Source organism: Schistocerca americana, chromosome 8 (assembly GCF_021461395.2).
Source record: "Schistocerca americana isolate TAMUIC-IGC-003095 chromosome 8, iqSchAmer2.1, whole genome shotgun sequence".
In the NCBI taxonomy this organism is placed as follows: Eukaryota; Metazoa; Arthropoda; class Insecta; order Orthoptera; family Acrididae; genus Schistocerca; species Schistocerca americana.
This window is the reverse complement of record NC_060126.1, coordinates 122,953,943-122,960,030: the sequence shown is the minus strand read 5'-3', so window position 1 is coordinate 122,960,030 and position 6,088 is coordinate 122,953,943. Positions and strand designations below refer to the sequence as shown.

At 44.8% G+C, this 6,088-nt stretch overlaps 1 protein-coding gene across 1 annotated transcript in view; it reads right to left on the bottom strand.

Moving 5' to 3' along the window:
- Nucleotides 1–1,062: 1,062 nt before the first annotated feature.
- Nucleotides 1,063–6,088, bottom strand: part of LOC124545031 (protein yellow-like) — a 108,249-nt gene continuing 103,223 nt past the window's right edge. The window contains exon 6 of the mRNA XM_047123811.1: nt 1,063–1,545. The gene's annotated coding sequence lies outside the window, so the exon portion shown is untranslated. The remainder of the gene's footprint in view (nt 1,546–6,088) is intronic.

Sequence of the window (6,088 nt, the reverse complement as noted above, 5' to 3'; positions counted from 1 at the left end):
TAATCTGCCAGGAAGTTTCTGTTTCCCACTTGCGTGCTGCTTATATAAAACGAATTCTATAGGTGAGAGTCTTTTAAAGAGGAACATATTCGTCTTTTCTGTTCTGTGACATGAGAATTTTTCCGCTCGTATACAGGGCGAACATTAATAAAACCGACAAACTGCAGGGCCGCATTCCTGTCGGGAAATGAAGGAAGAAAGCCCTGCGAACATATGTCCGGAATGCATCGTTGCCATGATAGGTTTCTCTGACCACGTGCCGTGTATTCTTTGTGTTTTACGGCCTGTGTGATCGAGGCAGCGTACTGTAAGCAGCGGAACGGTCCGGTATTCACGTTGGGAACAAGCCGAGATTGTGTACAGCCAAGCAGACGGAAACGGTCGAGAGGCAGCATGGCTATGCCAAAACAAAACGTGCAAGTAGGCGTACACCAGATTTGGAGGACCAGGTTCTGCAAAATATTGATACGATTCCTAGTACAAGCTTCAGACAAGTGGCCCGCTAACATGGTGTAAGCCAAAGTACGTTATGTCTATCCTGCCTGACAACCGCTACTACCCCTATCATCTGCAATCCCATGGAGGTCACTTTGAACATCTGTAATGACGTGGATGCGATGCAGCTCTGTTCTGTCTTCCAGTACGATAAGTTCTCGTTGCACGCCCACCGTCCATTTCCAGACACATTGTCATAGGACCTTTTTTCCTCCAGTTCCAATTAGAAATCCGTCGCTGCGGTTTGACAGTTTTGTTAGTGTTCGCCCTGTATGTTATTGTACCAATTTTTTTATGACTGTTATGCTTCTGATATTGACATTTAAGATAAATTATATTGCTTACAAAATAAATATACTGAAGAGAGAGTAGAAAATGGTCGTGGGTGACGAAAGGATTTGGAGTTTACAGCTGTGAGATAGTGATGAAAAAACCGCAACGTTTCGTCGAGTGTTGTATTCATCATCTTCTGGCGAAGACTTCAGTAGTATACACTGGAAGTGTCTAAATGCAAAGATTGTGGGTATCAATTTAAGAGACTCATAGTAAGAGAAAAACAGACAAAGATAGGCGATTAATAGCAAATATTTATAATCCACGGATGGGTGATAAAATGCTGAAGTGATGATAGTATCTGATGATGATGAGTATGACATAAAAAAACAAAGATAATGGTAACAAACAAGCTCAGTCGTCTCTACTCTGACACTGCAGGCAGATATGGCATCAATGCACATTACACGAAAAAACCCATAGAAATTGTTCCGAAACTATCCTGGTCCTCTCGTCCATCGACAGACATTCCAGCTTCCCGCACATGGATCTCGGCGCCTATCCAAAAGGCACGCTGATTAGGCTTAGACGTGCTGCGGGCGTCGGCGGCAGCTGCCATCTGTGGGCCGGGCGGTAAGGCTCGCAGACAGTGCCTCTGATGACGTCAGAGACGCGGCCCGTGAAGACGTGGTAGTTGTACGCCTTGCTGTCGACCTCGCCGTACAGCAGCACCGGCAGCACGTTGTTTACGAACCACAGGTCCCCGCGGGCGTCCACCTGCAACCAGAAGGATACGATGCAATTCTGTCTGTACAAATAGAACCCTAACCACTGAAGAATAAGAGAACTTCATTTGGATAAGATGTGTTTCTGGTTTTCCTCCTTCTTCAGGTTGCTTAATGTAATAACATACACTCTAAAAAAAATTAAAAAATACCGGCAAGGATAAGAGACAAGGGAAATGTCGTTACCAGGGCATAAAATCTTTGCGAATTTCATTCCGTGTTCTCAGCTGGTTCAAATGGCTCTGAGCACTATGGGACTTAACTGTTGAGGTCATCAGTCCCCAAGACTTAGAACTACTTAAACCTAACTAACCTAAGGACATCACACACATCCATGCCCGAGGCAGGATTCGAACCTGCGACCGTAGTAGCAGCGCGGTTCCGGACTGAAGCGCCTAGAACCGCACGGTCACAACGGCCGGCGCTGGACAGTAACTATGCCTCGCAGACAGATGGGTGATCAACATATGTAGGTGTCAGAATTTGAGGGAGGACGTGTAGTTGCGCTCAAAGTAACCAGATGAATAATCGGCGGATCGCTCGATATTTGAATAGGAACGATGCCACTATTCGCCAATTTTGGCAGAAATGGGTCAACCACAGTGTCAAGAAGAAAGCGGTCGACCTAGAGAGACGACAGAAGGTGATGACCGACCAACAGCCAGAAGATGGAGTTGCATTCATTGAATCGTCGGAGAGTCTCTCAGAGACCCAGGTTCACCTTTACCATCGATCCTACGTGCAACTGGTGCTTGATTGACCACAAGGACCATTAATAGGCAGTTCAAAGAAAGGGGGCTGACCTCATGGTGACCCTTGCGCCAACTACCATTGACATCCGTACTCTAACAAGACCATTTGCAGTCGTGTAGGCACTTTCGGCCTGAAATCTCATTGACTGCAACTGAAATGTCTTCAGTGATGAGTCCCGTTTCGTACTGAGCCCCGATGACTAGCGAAGACGTGTCCAGAGACGCCCCGGACAGCGGTGGGATACCAACCCGACTGCCGCCCAACATATGGTCCGACAACCAGGAGTGATGGTGTGGGGTGCCATTTCATTTCATAGCAGGACCCCTTTGGTTGTCACCTGCGGCATCCTTATACGTACGTCGACGATATTCTACGCCGCTTTTGTTGCCTTTCATGGCAACCCATCCTGGGCTTACATTTGAGCAAGATAATGCCTGCCCACACAAGGTGAGATTTTCAGCTGCTTGTCTTCGTGCTTGCCAAACCGTAAATTTGCCAGCAAGGACGTCGGATTTCTCTCCAATTGAGACGTTTGGAGCGTTAATCATGGTCGGAGCCTTCTAACCTGCTCGGAATCTTGACGATCTAACGTGCCAATTGGACAGAGGTTGGCACTCCCTCAGAAGGGCTTACAACAACTCTATCAACCAAGGCTAAGCCGAACAACTACTTGCATAAGGGCCAGAGACCAGAAGTGGAGCCGGCCGGGGTGGCCGAACGGTTCTAGGCGCTACAGTCTGGAACCGCGCGACCGCTACAGTCGCAGGTTCTAATCCTGCCTCGGGCATGGATGTGTGTGATGTCCTTAGGTTAGTTAGGTTTAATTAGTTCTAAGTACTAGGGGACTGATGACCTCAGAAGTTAAGTCCCATAGCGCTCAGAGCATTTGAACCATCTTGAACCAGAAGTGGACCAACGCATTATTGACTTGCTCCATTTGTGAAGCACTTCTTCTTGAATAAATCATCCAATTTTTTTCTGAAATTGTAATCATTTGTTTCTCTGTACATGAACACAACATTTACCGATTTCCTTCCCATTCGGATGACTCCTTCGTGGTGTGTCGGTTACTGTTAAAAACATGTTCAAATGTGTGTGAATTCCTGAGGGACCAAACTGCTGAGGTCATCAGTCCCTAGACTTACACACTGTTTAAACTAATTTTAACTTATGCTTAGAACAACACTCAGATCCATGCCCGAGGGAGGACTCGAATCTCCGGCGGCAGAGTCGGTTTCTGTCTTAGAATGTTTTCGTAACTGCATTGGTGACTTAAAGATGAATTAACAATATTTTATGACTGAAATAACTTCTTTAGTCATCATTTACAGAGACTGGCACAGTATGGATGTAGGTGTAGACATTATTTGTGTCATATTCATATGGATTTTAAAACCAATTTTTCTCCTTTTATTATGGTTAAAGTGTGCTTTGTTTAATGCTGCTGTCAACAGTTCTTTCACGATTATTAATCACTTTAAACATGATGCTACACACACACTTATACAAGGTGTTGTTTTTGCCCTTGGGAAGTGGCAGGGCGTAGGCACACTCCGGCTTGCAAATGCAATGTGTGTTGCCTATAATCCAGTCCTCTGTTTCGTGTGGAAAGGGGAAGTGTTAGCAAAATTAAGGTTCCTGATTCGCTTCCTAAACATCTGTCTCAGGTCAGAGACGCTCATTCTTCAGATTTTCTTGTTGGAATTCACTCTATCAATTTTCTGGGCTAGGCAATACGGAGAGTGCTCTTGTAGTGTTGCAGTGAATTGCCTATGAAAAATAGGCCTTAAGCACAGTTTCAAGAAAACTACCAAAATGGCTGGCAAAGGCTGGGTTTCTGGTTTAAAAAATCCTAAAATAAGCTTAATAAAACCATCAAGCAAATATCAACAGAGATATGGACTTCAGGACAGCTGAAGTTGACTGCTTTTTTCCCAACTTCAACACCACTTTCGGAAAACATGCTGTGTATGTATTTTGATACACATTAAGACAGTAAAATATGTTACTTTCTGGGAACAGAATTTTTACTCTATTTGCATTGTATACTGCTGGTATTATCCTGCAATACTGGCGATGTTAGTATTCAATATTTTTCGATTTTTCTTGTACAGGTATAAGTCTAACATTCCTATGTCAAACAGCGTGTCATGGATTTTTTCATAGAAAAGAGAGATTAAAAAAAGAAAAAGCTCTTAAGATGACAGATGTCGGTATTCTTCCGGTCTCCCATACTGGAATCAACAAAGTAACCATATCCACTGAAGCGCCAAAGAAACTGGTATAGACATGCATATTCAAATACAGAGTTAAGTAAACAGGCAGAATACGGTCGGCAACTCCTATATAAGACAAGTGTGTGGTGCAGTTGTTGGACCGGCTACTGCTGCTACAATGCCAGGTTATCAAGATATAAGTGCGTTTGAACTTGGTGTTATAGTCGGCACACGAGCGATGGCATTTCTGAGATAACGATGAAGTAGGGACTTTCCCGTAGGATCATTTGACGAGTGTACCTTGAATATCAGGAATCTGGAAAAACATCAAATCTCCGACATCGCTGCGGACGGAAAAAGATCCTGCTAGAACGGGACCAACGACGACTGAAGAGAATTGTTCAGCGTGATAGCCAAATTGTGCAGTTTTCAATGCTGAACCATCAACAAGTGTCAACGTGCGAACCAATGAACGAAACGTCATCGATATGGGCTTTGGGAGCCAAAGGCCCACTCCTGTACCCTTGATGACTGCATGACAAAAAGCTTTACGCCTCGCCTGGGCCTGTCAACACTGACGTTGGACTGTTGATGACTGGAAACATGTTGCCTGGTCGGACGAGTCTCGTTTCAAATTGCATCGCACGGATTGACGTGTGCGGGTATGGAGACATCCTCATCAATCCAAGGACCCTACATGCCAGCAGTGGACTGTTAAAGCTGGTGGAGGCTCCGTAATGATATGGAACAGGTTCAGTTGGAGTGATACGGGACCACTGATACGACTCTGACGGGTGACACGTACGTAAGTATCCTGTCTGATCACCAGCATACATTCATATCCGTTGTGAATTTTGACGGCTTTTGGAAATTCCAGCAGGACAATGCGGCACCCCACACGTCCAGAATTGCTAAAGGATGGCTCCAGGACCACTCTTCCGAGTTTAAATGCTTCCGCTGGCCACCAGACTCCCCAGACATGAACATTATTGAGTATATCTGGGATGCCTTGCAATGTGCTGTTCAGAAGAGATCTCCATCCCCTCATACCTTTAATGGACAGCCCTGCAGAATTCATGGTTTCAATTTCCTCCAGCACTGCTTCATAAATTAGTCGAGTCCATGCCACGTCGTGCTGCGGCACTTCTGCGTGCTCGCGGGGGCCCTATACGGTATTAGGTAGGTGTACCAGTTCTTTGGCTCTTCAGTGTATATGTTCTGTGATACCGAGGTCCACATAATTTAATGGTAGTCTTTCAGTGTTTAAAAAAATAATCAGAAGGCCGTCATTTTGTGTAAACTAGTTTACCTATGATATGTTACATGTGCAGAACATAAAAGTAGTTTGATACAGTACGGGACATTAGAACATGTAGAGAGACTGCTATGAAAACTTTTAGTCGAGTGTTTCTACTTGACCATTACGAAAATCGGACGAAAATTTCAACTTGTTTCTGTGACGGTCTTGCATACTCACGGTTCCCGCTTATCTTCAGAAAAAAGAAACAGCCGTAAGTCTTTGTTAGTCAGAGAATTTCGAAAGGCTTTTCGAGCCGCCTAATGCCT